Raw genomic sequence first — 19,194 nt, forward strand, 5'->3', positions numbered from 1 at the left:
TTGGTATTTTTTCTTCTGAATAAATGGAACATGACAGAAATATTGGTTCCTTCAGTAACTTTTTTTTCCCAGCCACACAGCTTATTCAGTTTCCTCCTAGTTTGGTATGCATGGTAGGAAGTTTCTTGTGATGCAGACAAGGTAAAAGTGGATCAGCAAGTAGAATGTTTATAGCAAAGTGAATCAGGTTCTGTTTGCTATATATATTACACTTGCATCAGATAAGAATGTGGCAGTTACAGGCTCCAAAGCACATTTGCAAACCCCTCACATAGTGTATGGCTCACAGTAAAGCAGACCAGTCTCTTAGATACTTAACTGTTACAGAGACTGACATCTGTCATTTTGACGACTTTTCTGTAAATTTGATTTTAGTTTACTGATTAGTATGGGGCTTCTATTTTCTGCCCTCAGTCATAGAGTAGGAACTCAGAAAAGACCTCAGGGAATAGTTGTAAAACATGATTTTCCTGAAGACCTACATGTTGCTGTGTTTCTTTCTTGCCTTTCAGTGGCTCGGTGGTGACTCTTCAGTTGATTGGTGTGGTGTTCCTGTGATTAATTCTCTCTCAGCCTCTCTCTCGGTTACCTGGGTTTTTGACTCAGATGGGGAAAGTCTATGTGGGGCAAGTCACTTAATAGCAGAAAACATCAACCACTCTCTCTTTCTCCTTTGTGCAAAGTAACGTCAAAGGGGCTGGTTAAGATGGCTTTGTATATTTAAGTCAAAATCTACTCTTTTAAACAAGTTTGCAAGCAGATTAACCATAATCATTTTTCAATTTTAGTCCAGTGGAAAATGCACTGGACTGGGATCCAGTTTTCAGCTCTACCATGTACAGTTTCAAGAGAGACGTTAAACCTCCCATGTTTTAGATTCCCCATCTGTAAAATGGGAATGATGATACTTGGCCCCATTTGTAAAACGAGCCTCGGAGGAAAAGTGCAAAGGATTGTTTATTTTTTGTTCCATCCACTTCTGTATGGATGTTTAGCACATGAGCTTTAATGCATGTAATTTACTGAGGTTTTATTGGCTCTTTGAAATGTCTTCTTCTGGGTCAAGGCCTAGTTAAGTAATTATTCGTACCAAGTTAGACTGGCAAAGTGTCAGATTTGTACAGTAGTCCTCAAATGACTAGTGGCCCCAACCAATGGTGTTGATGCTTCATCTCCCAATACTGTAATGAGGATCTCTGCTACCCACCTTCCATTTACTCTTGGACATGTTCTGACCTGCAGCTGAGCTTGGGCTGTTCCTAGTGGTCACGAAAACAGCCTGAACCATGGAAAATGTGAACAGTTGAATGAGAGTCTGTCAATACACTTGAGGTCTTGCTCTGGTAAAATGAGATCGCTTCCTGAAAAGCGTAGGGAATCCCTGTAATGATAGACCCTGGTGGCTGCAGGGACCTCCAGGAATTCTTTAATTGTGCTGTATTTACCTTATACCACAGGGAAACTCATAATGAGAGACACATATGAAGGAAGCATGATATACATAGGAAGGGGGTCTGAATACTTACTAGATCATCTTACATTTTGCTACAAAATGGTTTGACTTTGTATTGGCCTTGCAAAATTATGAAAATGTCATAGATTCCAAGGCCGGAAGGTACAAAAGTGATTATCTAGTCTGGCTTCAATTTACCAGCCTAAGTACAAATTCTACCATATTTGCCTGTCCCCTCCCATGAGGATTCACGGTGGTGAAAATAGGAATACTTGACTTACCGATTTAAAAAAAAAAAAAAAAAAAAACCACCTGGGGCATGAATGGGCCACTAGAATTTTGCCAAGGCTGTTTTAAACCCATGTTCAGGGGTAGTGCTTGAGTCTTAACCCCACACCACTGGGCGTGCCAAATAATGATGAAGTAGAACACGTTCAAGCAAGGGAATTGATTCAGGTGTTTGGCTGGAATTCTCCAGGGGAGGAAATTTAAGCCAGATGGTCAATATTGTGCCTTTCATTTTTGTTGATTTAATAAACTCTGAAGTAAGCTGCAAAGGAAGTCTTGGGAAGCTCTAATATATAACAAATTTTCACCAATGGAGAGAGGCTGACTGGTAGTGAAAGCTGCTGAAAGTCCCAGACAGTTTTGTTTTAGGGTGGAGAAGAAAGTTTCTTCTGTTTGACTCCCAGTATGACCTCTGATAGAAAGCGGTGAGTTTAAGCCCTCTTCTTGTTTAAACAGCAAGAGGCCCTTGGATGCAAACTCTTAACAATTCTCCAGTGTGAGAGGAAGGATGGCTTTCTGTGTTGCATCTGTTCTATCATGGCTGCTGTCTATTTATTTTCTCTTCTCCATCACTGACATTGTAATGTTCAAATAAGTGCTCTTGAGCTAACTAATGAGCTGTGAAAACACTTGCTTCACAGCCAGCTCTCTGCAGCCCTGTCAGGTTGTATCTCCAATAGGCTATTTGAAAGATTTTTCTATCATTCCAGCTCCACCAATGGTAGCAATGGAAGTATTTTCAGTAGACCACTGGCATTTTTACCACCGTTATCTAACACTGGTCAGCATGGGTATAGAAGACACCATGACACAAATTCTGGCAGCTCCCTGAGTCCTATCCACACCAACTCCCACTTTGGTTACCACCGGTGGCACTGCACTGGTGAGAGATTTCCAAGAAACTCTAATATAGGCAAGGGCTAACCAATTCTTATAGTCTGTCACTTTGGTGTCCCAAAGGCCTGTGGCCGAAGAATTAGTGTTGGTCAAAGTCTTGAAGAAATTTCTTTGTAAATCATTGTAGTTGATGTTTTGAAAGTTCTGATCCTTCCTGGTTTTGTGAAGGAACAAAGATGTAGCCAAGGAAACTGAATTTCTTTCCTCAGGACTCTGTAGTAAGTTCCAAAGGTAAAATCCGGGAAAAGCTGCCTGTTTTTGTGTCTGAAAATGTGTTCTTCGTGAGTGCTTCAGAGAGAGCAGTTTGCAGTGAGCACCAAAACTTCGCTACTCTTCCTGTGATTTAAGTGTTGTACTTGTAACTGAGATCAGTAATATTAGTTGCTCCCATATTTGTGTCAGTGATTCCTGGAAGAGCAGCACGTGGATGCTAACCCTTTTATTATCCCTTCTTCCTTTCTCCACAGAAATGGCACCAAAATTGAAGAAGAAAGGGCACTCTGGGAGAGAGCAAAAAAAGGTGAGTTTTGGAGAAGCCTCCCTCCTGGAGCCATGAGAGAATTCCTATGAATTAGCGTCCTCAGTATACATTGACCGCCGAATCATCAGAGAGGTTGGGCTGGGCCGGGCACACAGGCTGTTAAAACAATACTCTTATTTAGATCTCCCTTTTAGATCAGGAGCTTATAGTCAACCACAGGCTCAGTCCCTCCATTATTGATGTCTGGAATTGTTCTGAGCTGCCTCCCTGCATACCAGATGACACAAGGCTGGAAACTTAAATGAGGTGGTGTTCTGCTGATCTCATGAGTTTTTGTCTTCCCTAGCATCACCACCACCACCATCAGCAGGTGCAGCAGCAGCAGATGCAACCACTGCCTCCACAGCCTGTCCCTCAACAAGCACCGCCTCCGATGAAGTCTTCTCCCCCTCCTTTCGTACCTGCACAGGTCCCCATCATGGAGCATCCGCTCCCAGGGAACATGTTTGACACTATCACACATTTCACCCAGCCCATCATGCATCTTCCTCAGCCAGAGATGCCACCCCATCTCCCCCAGCAACCTGAGCATAGCACTCCTCCTCACTTGAACCAACATGCGGTAGTCTCTCCTCCAGGTAAGCACTTAATGGGCAATGCTGTGTGTCTAAAGCTGTAGCCCTTTCTTCTTCTTGGAGTAGATGCAGCCATGTATTCCATGTAGGTGTGTGTCTCCCCAGCACACCAGAACAGGAGAAATTTGCCCAGCAGTACCTGTAGAGGGGTGGCACTCGCACCTTGTGGTTATAGTCCTGGCTACATGAGGCAGTGCTGTCCTGACCCTTCCTCAGTTCCTTCTTACCGCCCATGACTGGAGTCGGAGCTTTGTGTGGTCTCAACCTCTCAACTAATTTAGTTTTTTCTCTTGTATATAGTTAGTAGTACTCTTAATGTTAGAGTAGTTTGTGTTACCAGTCTGTTTCCGCAGTGATGCCCTCCTGGGGTTTAAACATTGTCTTTCATGTGGGGAAGCGATCCCCGGTAGCAAGGCCCATGTCAAGAAGCATTGCGCAATCTGCCGATCAGTTTTTAAGAAACTGACTCAAGTGGCTCGGGACCTTCGCCTAAAGAAGCGCCTGCTCGAACAGGCCATGCGGCCTGCTTTGGTTCCAAGGCCCTCAGAGGGTCAGAGGTTGCCCTTGGGCTCCAACAGCACTGCCACTTCACATTCTGGAGCAGGTACTTCAATAGGGGCTCTTCCCTGTTGACTGTGCCGAGGAGACGGTCTCATAAGACCAATCATAGAATATCAGGGTTGGAAGGGACCTCAGGAGGTCATCTAGTCCAACCCCCTGCTCAAAGCAGGACCTAATGCCCAACTAAATCATCCCAGCCAAGGCTTTGTCAAGCCTGACCTTAAAATCCTCTAAGGAAGGAGATTCCACCACCTCCTTAGGTAACCCGTTCCAGAGCTGCTTCACCCTCCTAGTGAAAAAGTTTTTCCTAAGATCCAACCTAAGCCTCCCCCACTGTAACTTGAGACCATTACTCCTTGTTCTGTCATCTGGTACCACTGAGAACAGTCTAGATCCATCTCTTTGGAACCCCCTTTCAGGTAGTTGAAAGCAGCTATCAAATCCCTCCTCATTCTTCTCTTCTGCAGACTAAATAATCCCAGCTCTCTCAGCCTCTCCTCATAAAGCATGTGCTCCAGCCCCCTAATCATTTTTGTTGCCCTCCGCTGGATTCTTTCCAGTTTTTCCACATCCTCCTTGTTGTGTGGGGCCCAAAACGACATAGTACTCCAGATGAGGCCTCACTAATGCCGAATAGAGGGGAATGATCACGTCCCTCGATCTGGTGGCAATGCTCCTACTTATACAGCCCAAAATGCCGTTAGCCTTCTTGGCAACAAGGGCACACTGTTGACTCATATACAGCTTCTCATCCACCGTAACCCCTAGGTCCTTTTCTGCAGAACTGCTGCCTAGCCACTCTGTCCCTAGTCTGTAGCAGTGCATGGGATTGTTCTTTACTAAGTGCAGGACTCTGCACTTGTCCTTGTTGAACCTCATCAGATTTCTTTTGGCCCAATCCTCTAATTTGACTAGGTCCTTCAGTATCCTATCCCTACCCTCCAGCGTATCTACCACTCCTCCCAATTTAGTGTCATCTGCAAACTTGCTGAGGGTGCAATCCACACCATCCTCCAGATCATTAATGAAGATATTGAACAAAACCGGCCCCAGGACCGACCCTTGGGGCACTCTGCTTGATACCAGCTGCCAACTAGACATGGAGCCATTGATCACTACCCGTTGAGTCCGACGATCTAGCCAGCTTTCTATCCACCTAATAGTCCATTCATCCAGCCCATACTTCTTTAACTTGCTGGCAAGAATACTGTTGGAGACAGTGTCAAAAGATTTGCTAAAGTCAAGGAATAACATGTTCACTGCTTTCCCCTAATCCACAGAGCCAGTTATCTCTTCATAGAAGGCAATTAGGTTTGTCAGGCATGACTTGCCCTTGGTGAATCCATGCTGACTGTTCCTGATCACTTTCCTCTCCTTGAAGTGCTTCAAAATTGATTCCTTGAGGACCTGCTCCATGATTTTTCCAGGGACTAAGGTAAGGCTGACTGGCCTGTAGTTCCCCGGATCCTCCTCCTTCCCTTTTTTTAAAGATGGGCACTACATTAGCTTTTTTCCAGTCATTCGGGACCTCCCCCGATTGCCATGAGTTTTCAAAGATAATGGCCAATGGCTCTGCAATCACATCCGCCAATAGGGACTGCTCCAGGTTTTGTGGTGACTCTTCCACCTCCCCCAGGAAAAGCATGGAACAGCATGGAGCTGGTGCTTCTAACCGTTCCCCGGTACCTAGTAGGGAGGTGAGAAACCCTTTACCGTTGACTTTGGTTCCAGCCTCTGGACATCCATTGAGTCTGGTACTGATGAGGGAGATGCCAGTACCGACTGTTTCTGCGTCGGCAGCATACCAATTAGCTACAGACCTCCTTCTGCCTTTCAGTCCTGACCTCTCCTTTGGTCCAGGACTTTGCCAAGTCTCTGTCAACTGTAGCCCCTTCTATTGAACAAGCTACTGAATCCTTGGGTCTGTTGACACTGCGCCCCAATGTTCCCCTTCCACAAATTGTGGAAATAGGGCTGGTACTCTGATTGGTACGTGGGACCCCGGTACCAGGAACCTCCTCGGCACTGCTGCAGTCGGCACAGCAGATGTTTCCATGGTGGCTTTCACCACTCTTGACGGTGCCATCAGACACTCTGGTACCACTGTTCACTTCGGGACTGACACTGCTTCAAGCACTGGCATGCTTGGTACCAATGGTATTGCTTCCATTGGCAGCTCTGTTTCCTGCCTCATTCTGGACAGTAGACGAGTCAAACATCTACTTGCTCCCTCTGGTTTGGCACTGCCCTTATCTCCGGAATCCTGAGGCTCCTTTGAGTCAGGGTTGTCATCCTCCCACTCTCCATTGCCCGACCAGCATTGAGGGCCACTGATGGACTGTTACATGTAACCGGATTGGCGCACATCTCATGCTCAGGACGGAGGTCCCTGGCCCTGCACCTGTTGGCCACCAGTGCCTTATCCATGTCAGTGGAATCCGTGGGACACTCCTCGGTCGCAGAGGTCCTACTCTTCATCTTGCTCAAAGGCAAGATTGCTGGCCAGTCTGTGGTGGTGACCCTCGATCCACTGCAGGCCAAGGCACTGGCAGTCCTCCCTGTGGCGCGTCCAGAGTTGTTCCATCTGGGTCCGTCATCCCTGGAACAAGATCCGGCTTTGGCTCAGTTAAGGGCCTCATCTTCATCTCCAGATGATGCTGTGCTGCATGGCTCATCTTCCCCTTTGGTACTGGATTTTAAGGTGTACCAAGTCCTTTTGCAGTATGTAGCTGCTTTTCTTGGTATCCAAGCAGAGTTTGTTTTTTGTTTTTTGTTGTTGTTTTTAAGAGAACCCCCCACAAATTGATGGACATTTTACAGCTCTGTGCCCCTGGGAGAGTCACCCTCTCTATCAGCAGTGTGCTCCTTGAACTGGCTAAGGCCCTCTGGAGCACTCTGGCTTTGACACCACCTATAGCTAAGCACATAGAAAAGCACTATTTCATTCCCATGCTGGGATTTGAGGGGTTTAACTCCCATCTGGCCCCAAATTCAGTAGTTGTAACTGCAGTGAACAACAGAGCCCAGCAGGGCAGGTTTAAGTTCACCCCTAAAGATTAGGGATTCTAAACGATTGGACTTCATGGGCAGGAAGATTTACACCACCTTTTCCTTACAGATGTGAATTGCCAATCAGCAAGCCTTGCTGTCCAAGTACAGTTTTGTTAACTGGACAGCTATGTCAGGAGGAATTTTCTGGTATTTGTCACTGAGGGCTGCTTGGTGGCTAAGATGCCTTTTGTAATCCACACTCGATATCATGAACACCTCGGCCAGGGTGGGTGGCCTATGTGGTCACCATGAGATGGGGTTCCTGGCTTTCTTTGGCCTTCGACGGCTGAACACTGTTCTCAGACAAAACTGAGGAGACGCTGCGGTCCTTTAAGAATTCCAGGACTACCCTGCAGTCCTTCAGGCTGCAGAGGCGCCACTGTGGCATCCAGCGGCAGCAGTATTGTCTGCAGTGCACATTTGGCCAGCCTTTCCCTCCTCTGAGGCCTGGTCTACATTGGGGGGGATCGGTCTAAGTTACGCAACTTCAGTTACATGAATAACATAGCTGAAGTCAACGTACTTACATCTACTTACATTGTCTTCACTGCGGTAGGTCGACTGCTGATGCTCCCCCGTCGACTCCGCCTACGCTTCTCGCTCTGGTGGAGTACCGGAGTCGACGGGAGAGCGCTCGGCGGTCGATTTATCGCATCTTCACTAGACGCGATAAATCGACCCCCTCTGGATCGATCTCTCCGGAGGTAAGTGTAGACATGCCCTGAGGCACAGGATTACACCAGAAAGAGGGATAGATCCCACAGGAGGAAGCTGTTGGGCTTGGGGTTTGGCCAGTCCCCACACCTTTCCCTGGTGCCTTTCCAAGTGCCCATTTGACTCCTTGCTCCAGAGCACTGTCCTAGTCATTGCTCCTTCCTCCTCATCTCCCTCTTTTGGGGACAGGCTGGCCCTCTTTCACAGTGATTGGGGTTCAATCACTACTGACAGCGGGGTCCTAAGTACCGTCAGATTGGGTTATGCCATCCAGTTCCTCTCTACACCACCTCCCAACCCTCCCTCCCTGTCCCTCTTCAGGGACCCCTCTCATGAGATACTGCTCCTCGAGGAGGTCTACTCTCTGCTGCCTTTGGAAGCAGTGGGGAAGGTTCCACTGGAACACGGGGCATAGCTTCTCCTTTGGATACCAGGAAGTACTGGGAGTAGAAGTAAGGCCTCAACAAATACATCAGGTACATGGGGTTCTGAATGGTCACTCTATAGACTGTCTTCCCTGCATGCTCTGGAGCTTCAGGACACCTACTTTCACATGGCAATTATTTACTCCTGGGGAATTCTGTGCATCTACAGACATGCAGAATTCATGTGTCCCGCAGAAATTTTTTTCAGCAGAAATTACATTTTTGCCCCAGAAGTGCTGCAGTTCTGCCTTTCGCCCACCAGAGTCCACTGTGGCGCCAGAAGAACCAGCAGCATGAACGCAGCTGGCTGTTCTGGTGCCACAGCGGCCTCTGGTGGGCAGAAGGCAGAATTGCAGCACTTTGGGGGCAGAATGTATTTTCTGTGTTGGGGGAATTCTGTGCGTGCCCAGTGCTGCAGAATTCCCCCAGGAGCAGAAGTTCATCACAGCACCGTGCCCATGGAGCCAGGTTAGAACAGAGTGGGGCACATGGGGCTGCTGGGGGGTAACAGACATGGGTTCAGAATGGCTAGTGGGGGGGCAGACTGGGGCGCGGGCTCAGGAGCTAGTGGGGTGACAGCATTGAGACGGGATGGGGGAGGGGGACTGCAGGGACACATGGGGATGGGGAAGGAGGCTGTAGAGACCCCTGGGGATGGGAGGTGCGGGGACAGGGGCAGATGTGCCTGACTGAATGGGAGAGGCTTGGGGTCAGCCAGGATCTGCATGGGGAAGGTTCCCCAACTCCCTTACAATCCCACCCCTCAGCCCCTCCCCCCAAAAAAACCTTTTCCACTAGGGCTGTCAAGCGCACCTGAACCCCTCTTGCACCCCAACTCCCTGCCCTGAGCCCCCTGCCCAGAGCCCCTTCCTGCACTGTGCCCCCGCTCCTGCACCCCAACCCCCTTCCCTGAGCCCCCTCATACACCCCACACCCCTCCTCTGCCCCAACCCCTTGCCCTGAGTCCCTTCCTGCACACTGCACCCCGTCCCATACCCCGCACTCCCTTCCACAACCCAACCCCAGCCCTACATTCTTGGCCCTGCATGCAATTTCCCCACCCAGATGTGGCCCTCGGGCCAAAAAGTTTGCCCACCCCTGCCCTAAATAAATGCCAAAAGTCCACACTAATACCCGTGCAACAAATAGAGTTCATTGGAGTCTTCCTCAACTCTCTCGAGGCGATGGCCTCTCTACCACAACAGCGATTCCTCACATTGACCAACCTGATTGCTACAGTACAAATCAGCCCACAAGTCCCCGCCAGAACATGCCTACATGGCTTCCAGAACACCACGGCAGATCCATTAAGCAGGAATTTCTCCCAGGACCACAAGTGGAAACTCAACACGCATGCTCTGGGACATCTTCAAACATTGGGGATTCCTGACAATAGACCTGTTCGCAGCCACACAAAACACCAAATGCCCACAGTTCTGCTCTGGGGGGAGGCTCAGTCGCCACTCTCTGGGCGATGCCTTCCTCATGAAGTGGAACACTCCTCTCCTTTATGCGTTTCCCCCAACCTCCCTTTTGGCCTTGGTGATCCACAAGATCAGGCAGGACAACTCCAGGGTAATTCTAATAGCCCCCACGTGGCCTTGCCAAACTTGGTATCCTTACCGTCTCAAATTATCAGTATCCCCACCATGGATGCTTCCGCTTCTGCCTCGTCTCCTATCTCAGGATGCAGGTCACGTTCTTCATCCAGATCCCCAAAGACTCCATCTCAACGCGTGGCTACTCCATGGCTCAAGCAACCTGAAATAACGTGTTCCAATGAAGTACAAAACACAGTCACAGAACAACCAGCCACACCAACTGCCTCCACCAATGGAAACAATTTGAGGCATGTGCCAACAAAAATGAATTCCGGCTGTGTCAGCCTCTTTACCCTGAATATTGGACTATTGGAATATTGAGAAGTCAGGCCTCTCCATGAGCTCAGTTAAGTGCAGCTCTCCGCTATCACAGCGTTCCACAGCAAAGTAGATGAATTCTCCATATTTGCTCACCCACTCACCAAAAGATTCCTCAGAGGCCTCAGCAATTTCTATCCTGAAGTGAGAGAACCTACCCCACCATGGGACTCAACCTATCCTCCAAGTCCTAACTGGCCCTCCATTTGAACCCATGGCGACATGCTCTTTGTTACATCTTTTTATGAAAGTAGTGATCCTCATTGCCATTACATCTGCCAGATGGGTGGGAGAATTGGGTTCTCTTTTGGCAGATCTGCCAGACAGTCTTTTTCAAAGATAAAGTTTTTGAGACCAAATCCTAAGTTTTTGCCCAAGATTGCCTCATCTTTTCACCTCAACCAGCCTATCTACCTTCTGACATTCTATCCTAAACCCCACCAGGATAGACAACAATCCACACTATGTACCCTGGGTGTACACAGGGCAATTGCTTTCTACTTAGAACAAAAGCATTCTGTAAGTCTCGGAAACGGTTTGTCTCAATCACTGAACGATCCAAAGGGAACGCCATATCTACACAGAGTCTCTCCAAATGGATTTCAGATTGCATAAAACTGTTACTCCCAATGTGGTCAACAACCCCCTACGGCAGTAGTGGGCCACAAACGGCCCATCAGGGTAATCCGCTGGCGGGCCACGAGATGGTTTGTTTACACTGACCATCCACAGGCACGGCCACCTGCAGCTCCCAATCGCCGCGGTTCACTGTTCCCGGCCAATGGGAGCTCCGGGAAGTGGCACAGGCCACAGGGACATGCTGACTGCTGCTTCCCGCAGCCACTGGGAGCTGCGGGCGGCTGTGCCTGCGGACGGGCAATGTAAACAAACTGTCGCACGGCCTGACAGCAGATAGCCCTGACGGGCCAAAGGTTGCCCACCACTGCCCTATGGGGATTCACACGCATTCCACCAGAGCCTTATCGACCTCTGTAGCGTTTCTTAACAGTGTCCCTGTTGCGGAAATCTGTAAGACCACAACCTAGGTGTCAGCCCATACATTTACTCAACATTACACTTTAGAACAACAGGCAACCTCCAATGCCCTGTTTGGACTCACTGTGCTTTCGTCTGCTACGACTTCAACTCCGAAGCCTTCCGAAGGGTACTGCTCTGAAATCACCCAGGGACATCACTTGAAGAGAAAGTTACTCCCTTGTGCAGTAACGTTGCAATAACTACTTCAGAGTTATTGCTAGGCTCTGCAGTAGAGAAGGAACTGAGGGGGAGTTTATCGCACAGCGCTAATTAACCACCTGAAGCAGCGCAAGACGGGGACTGCGCATGTGTGATCCTGCCAGGCACTGCTACCATAAATCTCTGATTATGAGTGCAGGGGTGCCCGAACACCTAGAGTGGTGCATCCATAGAGGGACACATCTCAAAGAACCTACATTACTGCACAAGATGAGTAACTTTCTCTTTTTTAGTGCAGAATTTGTAAATTTTTGGCACAGAATTCCCCCAGGAGTGCAATTATACCAAGTCACAGAAAATTCCTTCAGTTCATCATGGCAGAATGCCAGTTTCAGTACACGGTGCTTCATTTGGCCTCTCTTCTGCCCCCAGGGTTTTTACTAAATGCACAATTGTTCTGGCATATCTCAGGAAGAATGTAATTCACATCTTCCTGTATCTTAACAACTAGTTACTATGGGGCAGATCCAGAGAGGAAGTTCTTGCTCATGTCAGTACCACACTGCGGTTGCCTGACTGTCTGGGTCTCACCCTAAACACCAGAAAGGAACCAACCTTGGCTCCCACTCAGAATATTGAGTTACTTGGGGCCCTGTTATATTCCACGACATCAGGAGCATTTCTGCTGACTGACCGTTTTCAGATAATTCGCCATCTTTGCTTCAGTCTGAAATCTCAGCCTTCCATGACAGTTAGACCATGCCTGAGATTTGAGCCACGTGTCTGCTTGCACACAGGTGGTCCAGTTTGCAAAGTTATACCTCCATCCCCTTTAAATGTGGCTCAGGACAGTCTTGCATCCTACTCTTTATTCTCTAAACAGACTGGTTCATCTGCCTCCACTAGTCGTAGACTCTTTGCAGTGGTGGATGTGTCCACAGAATGTTTGCCAAGGCGTTCTCTTTGTCCAGCCCTCGCCAACCAAGTCCGGTTGTTACCAAAGCCTCCCTGATGGATTGGAGGGTGCACCTGGGGTCATTGAAAGTACAGAGACTGTGATCGGCACAGGAAGCCTCACTCCATATCAACTTGCTGGAGCTTTGGGCCATCTAAAATGCATGTCACTCTTTTTGGCAACATATCAGAGACTCGGTGATTCGCATACTTACTGACAATATCACCGCGATGTGTTATGTAAACAAACAAGGGGGAGCATGCTCCAGATTGCTCTGCCTAGAGGCAATCAGGCTGTGGCAGTTCTGCATCGAGAAGAATGTTACTCCGATAGTCATTCACTTGCCTGGGGTTCAAAATAACTTTCAGACTATCTCAGCAAGTATTTTTCCCTAAGACACAAATGGTCCCTGAAAACAAGTGTCCTCTGGGTCATCTTCACAGCTTGGGGCATCCCAATGATCGACCTGTTCACTACAAGGGACAAGAGGAAATGTCGTCTGTTCTGCTCTCAACTGGGCCTCAGTTAAGCCTCCCTGTCCAAACTCACTGTGGTCCTGATCCTCCTCAGGTCATTCTCTAGCTCAAGGTGGCTCAGGCCAAGATCATTCTTGGTGCCACATTGTGGCCAAGACAAAGCTGCTTCTCTGACTTTCTCATGCTGTCAATTCAGCCTCCCATGAGGCTTCCTCTCCATCACAACCTGCTAAATCAGAATCACGGACGCATCTTGCATCACGTGCTCAGCTCTCTGCATCTCACGGCATGGCTTCTGCATGCCTGAATGAGGAGGAAGAGCAGTGTTCAGTGGCTATCGAACAAGTGCTGCTCAACAGTAGAAAGTCCTCTACCAGAATGGCCTACTCAGCAAAATGTAAACCTTTTTTGGTATGGTCATTAGCTCGTGGAATCCAACCGAAACTGACTTCTCCCCACGACATCTAGGAGTACCTGCTACACCTTTAGACGTGGGGGCTTGCACTTAGTCCAGTGGTTCTCAACCCGTGGGCCACTCCTGCCCCAATCAGCACACAGTTGCAGCCCATGTGACATCCTCAGGGCCATACAGGTTATATATATTGTGATAGACCCAGACCAGTTGGGAACAGCAGAGTAGCAGAAGGGAGATATACTGGCCACTGGATAAGTAGTTTTCTGTTCCCTGAGTGACCAGAGCAGGGGCTGCTCCAGGCTAATAGACCACCTGACTCCAATTAACCTGCTAAGAGTCAGGTGAGGCAGTTAAGCACCTGACTCTAATTAAGGCCCCTCTGATGCTATAAAAGGGCTCACTCCAGTCAAGCCAGGGGGAGCCGGGGAGCCAGAGGAGAGGAAGTGTGTGTGTGCGTGCGTGTGAGGAACTGGGAGCAAGAGGAGTGCAAGAAGCTGAGAGTGAGTAGGCATACTGCTGGAGGACTGAGAAGTACAAGCGTTATCAGACATCAGGAGGAAGGTCCGGTGGTGAGGACAAAGAAGGTGTTGGGAGGAGGCCACGGGGAAGTAGCCCAGGGAGTTGTAGGTGTCGTGCAACTGTACCAGGAGGCACTCTAAACAGCTGCAGTCCACAGGGCCCTGGGCTGGAACCCGGAGTAGAGGGCGGGCCCGGGTTCCCCCCATACCTCCCAACTCCTGGTCAAACACAGGAGGAATTGACCTGGACTATAGCTTCTACCAGAGGGGAAGGTCTCTGGTCTGTTTCCTGACCCACAGGGTGAATCTGTGAAGCGAGCAAATCCGCCAATAAGTGCAGGACCCACCAAGGTAGAGGAGGAACTTTGGGCTGGTCCACACTGGGGCGGGGGATCGATCTAGGAAACGCAACTTCAGCTACGAGAATAGCGTAGCTGAAGTCGACGTTTCCTAGATCGAACTAAGTTTACTTACTGCAGGTCCACGCGGCGCAGGCAAGCTCCCCCTTCGACAGCGCTTCCTCCTCTCGGTGAGCAGGCGTTCCGCAGTCGACGGGGGAGCGCTTCTGGGATCGATTTATCACGTCCAGATGGGACACGATAAATCGATCCCAGAAGATCGATCTCTACTCGCTGAATCGGGCGGGTAGTGTGGACCTAGCCTTTGTCACAAAATATATATATATATATTTATTTATTTTGTGTGGGTGCAGCCCACAGAACACACATAGACCTGCATATGTGGCCCACAATGGTAAATAGGTTGAAGACCACTGGCTTAGTCCATTGAAAGCGCATCTGGCAGCAATACCGGCACTTCATCCCCCTGTTCAGGGAAAATCAGTCTTCTCCAGTGCCATGGTAATGAGATTCTTATGAGGGCTTCTTTGTCTATATCTTCCATTATGAGAGTCGGTTCCCTTGTCGGACCTAAACACAGTCCTGGCAACTCTGATGGGTCATCCATTGTAGCCCCTATTATCTTGTCCCTTTTTGCTCTTGTGTCAGAAAACCGCTTTCCTGTTAGCAATAAGATCAGCAAGGAGACTGTGAGAGTTGCAAGCTCCAATGGCAGAACCTCCTTGTATACAGTCCTCCAAAGACAAGGTAACTTTACAACCACACCCCACGTTTTTGTCTAAAGTGGTTTCTGTTTCATTGGAACCAGGTGATGTATTTACTGGAGTTTTTTACTAAACCGCATTCATCTCTGGAGGACCTGCATTTCCATATCTTAGATGTCAGGCAATATCTAGCCTTTTTATCTGGACAGAACTAAACTGTTTTGTGCCTCACTTCATTTGTTTGTGCCATATGCAGATTGCATGAAGGGTCAACTGGTCTCGTCACAGATCTCCAAATGGGTAACATCCTGCATTGACAGCACATGAAATAGCCTTGGCTACACTCCTCAGTGCGTGTAAGCTCATTGTACAAGGACGCAAGCATTGTCCAGAGTGTTCCTTAGTAATCTTTCCATATTGGACATTTCCAGGGCTGCTACGTGATCATTGATACATACATTCACGAACCATTACGCCATCACCACATCTTCCAGGGCAGAAGCAAGCTTTGGTAGAGCTGCCCTGCAATCCTTGTTTAGGTAGACTCTGAGCCCCACCTCCAGGGGGTGGTACTCCTTGTAATTCACCTAAGTGGAAAATAGAATACACAGCTGCATCTACTTGAAGAAGAAGAAATGGTTACTTACTGTACTTGTGGTTTTTCAAGATGTGATGCAGGTGTGTATTCTACGACCCACTGTCTGTCCACTTTGCGTCAGTCTCTCATGTCTGGGCATTCAATGAGGGATGGTTGGGGTGGTGCTGCCTCATATAGCCATGAGGCATGAGCACTGCCCCTCTACGGGTACTGCTAGGCAAATTTCTCCAGCTCCAGTGCTCTGAGCACACATACACACCTAAGTGGAATACGCATCTGCGTCACATCTCAAAGAAACATGGTTACAGTAAGTCATTGTTTTTCCTACAGCCCTGGGTTCCCTAGTTGGCACCACATGGTCCCAGGCTGTGCAAGTCTGGGGATAACTTGATGTGTTAGAGAAGGACGTATGGTCACGTGATTAAGAAACGGGGTTAGATGCCATGGGATCTTATTTATATTCCATGGGTATTCTGTGTGATATAATGGCACATCTTTTCCTCTGTTTGGCATGGGCGGTCTAATAAGCAGAACAACTTGTGCAGTTTTGCTGTGGGGAGTTGTGCTCTCTTTCTTCTGTTGTATGTGATGCCATGTATTCCTGCTCTTCTTCCCCAGCTTTGCACAACGCTCTGCCTCAGCAGCCATCGAGACCCAGTAATCGAGCCGCAGCACTACCCCCTAAGCCTTCGCGTCCTCCAGCAGCGTCACCAGCCATAAGCCAGCAGCCCATGCTCCCCCAGCCGCCTTTGCCTCAGCCTCCCCAGGTCCTCCTGGAGGATGAGGAGCCTCCCACGCCTCATCACAGCCTGCCTCTGAGCACCAGCCAGATGCAGCTCTACCTTCAACAGCTGCAGAAAGTGCAGCCGCAGACTCCTCTCCTCCCTTCAGTGAAGGTCCAGTCGCAGCCTCAACCCCCCCTTCAGCCTCCTGCTCATCCCTCAGTACAACAGCAGCAGCAGCAGAGGCCGATGCACATGCAGCCCATGCAATTCCCTCCTCATATCCCTCCGCCTCAGCCAGCTCCACAGCAGCATCCACTCCTGCAGCCAGCTAAACCTCAGCAAGTCATCCAGCACCACCCATCACCACGGCACCATAAGCCCGACCCCTACTCAACGGGTGAGTGCTGAAATTTCCCCTCGGAGTTCTTAACATCAGTGCAGCTAAAATTCGTAACAAATTAAGGGCGGTGGATGCCTGGTTGGAATATGATTGTTCCACAATCTTCTGAGCTTTGCGAACACTGGTGGTGAGTTGGCATCGGGCTTAGAGCACAGACAGGCCATCAATTAACGTACTTAGTCTCGGAGGAATTCCTTGATAACTTGATAGCCTATTGAGGACTCTAAGCTTTTCTCCTGGGAGCTTAAATCCCAATCCATGGGGGAACCAACTGTTGTAGGGCTCAAAGTTAGGAAACAGATTCTAATTGGCAGTGCTGTGCCCTGTTAAGATTCATCCCGTCCCATTTCAGCCCAGAAGTCTAGCTGTCCTGAAATCAGGGTACAGTTGGCGAGCTCCATCTAGAAAAGGGGCTTGTTTGCTCCCTTTGGCAGGACATTTGGTTTGTGATATCATAGTAATAGCATAAATCACCACCTCCCCAGGAGCAGATCAGGCTTCCTGATTCTGTTTGGATTTAAAGTTCTCGTGCTGTTGGCAGGCGTGTTGTGACGTTCCCCATGAAAGGATTGAAAGTGCATGACTGCCAGCGTAGTATCCGGTAAAAGGAGATAAACTGAAGTTAAGGAGGACGGCTGTTAAGTATTGTTTACTAGCCAAGCACTTTAAGTTGTCCCCTTGAGTAGTTTATTAGAAGTTAAAATACAAATAGTTAGAATCTGGTGACCGTCAAACTCTGGGAAGAGCCAGCATCTCCAGAATAGCCAAGCTAGCAGTACAACACTAAACATAGACATGTATGCTAGCCCCCAGCACGTGATCAGATGGCAAGCACCCTTCCCAAAGTGCTTTCCCTGCCGTAATGACAGCCCTTCAGGAGTATGCTCCAGTGGAGGCACAGCTGAAAAGGACATAAAGTGCCTATGACTGCGTGAGTGGTTCTACCCAGATTGGGCGAGTGGAAGTCTCAAGCGAAGTGCTCAGACTGGTCCCTGAGACATAGACAGGGCCTTGTCCCTCCTAGCTATGGGCATGTTTTAAACCCTTGTAAGATTATTTGAGCTGATAATGGTGTAGCCTAGTCTCCCTCATAGTGCCCTTGATCAAGAATATTTTCTCTACAATCTCTAACAAGCTTTGTTATAGGATAATAGTGTACAGAAAGAAGGGTATTCATTTTTTGTGTGAAGGACAAATATATTTTTCTCTGTCTTAAATATTTAGCATGAATTCTTTTTGCTTCTCCTTACCTTTGTGTTGTTTTAGATATGTTATGTAATGACCCCTGGCTGTTGGGTGGAGTGCTATTTTTTCCTCCTATGCTAAACATTGAACTGTGTGTAGGAGAAATAAGAGGAATGTGTCAGTGGCCTTCAGCCATCATACTTTGGGCTGTGACCTTCTCAGATGTCAATAGGTTGAGCAGGATTTCGATGGGAGAGGAGAGGCCTCCAAGAAAAACCCAGGCATTGCAAAAAGTATTACAGGTCATTTAGCGATTCAGGAGGTGGTTCTCTTTAGCACCAGGCTGGTGCCCCCAGCAGGGTGCTGCTGGAGTCCTGTCTTTCCAATTAAATGTAAAACTGAGGCTCACTTTGGTTCATTAAAGATCTCTAGTTAGGGGTGTTTGTCCATGGTGCCTTGGTTAAATTCTAATTGGAATTACTACATCCTGCCTCTTTCAGTGCCCCCACCCACCCTCTCTTCTCTCCCCCCCTCCACCTGTAGTTTCAAATGAATGCAGGATTCTTCCATTCCTGCCATAAATCATCATATAGGATTTCTGTGAGCTGTTACAAGCCAGGGAGATATAACAATAGAGGGCAGACAAGTGAAATTCAGTTGCCCCCCACCCATAAGACAATCTGCTGAGCACCTCTCTAGTGCCTTAGTGTGTTGGCTGAGTCCAACCAGAGCTTGAAAAAGGAAAGCTCACTTCCCTTATAAATTTCAGTGAACAGCAAATGAAATGGATGTCCCCAGGTGCTCCCTCAGTTCTCTGTGCCCTAAAGTGCATGTGTGATTCCTGAACAGAGGTCTTGAGAGAGACTGGGGGCATAGAAATGTAAGGGGAGAGTTTTAAAATAGTAAATGTTCAGTGATTCAGTGGAAGAAATTGCACAGGGGAGCTTACAAATTCTTTAAAATATGAATGTGTTTTGGATGGAGTTTTTCCATTCCTCAGAATGAAGACCATAGGCTTCATGGCCAAATCCAAAGGGCAATCCAACAAAATCCTTTTCACTTGCCACTGCCCAGTCACCTGCAGCCCTTGTGCATTGTGAATGTGCCTGTGACAACCATGGCACTGGCCTGACACCGGACAGTAAGAAGGCTGGTGGGAGGTTCCCCCTATCTGAATACCACTCCATGCAAGTCTGGCAGGCTTATGGAGAACAATAAATAGATGCAATTAAGTGTAT

The 19,194-nt window shown here is 48.4% G+C and overlaps 1 pseudogene; it reads left to right on the forward strand.

The window, feature by feature from the left end:
* Window positions 1-19,194, forward strand: part of LOC135892056 (bromodomain-containing protein 4-like) — a 145,883-nt pseudogene that overhangs the window by 109,414 nt on the left and 17,275 nt on the right.

Source organism: Emys orbicularis, chromosome 19 (assembly GCF_028017835.1).
Source record: "Emys orbicularis isolate rEmyOrb1 chromosome 19, rEmyOrb1.hap1, whole genome shotgun sequence".
In the NCBI taxonomy this organism is placed as follows: Eukaryota; Metazoa; Chordata; order Testudines; family Emydidae; genus Emys; species Emys orbicularis.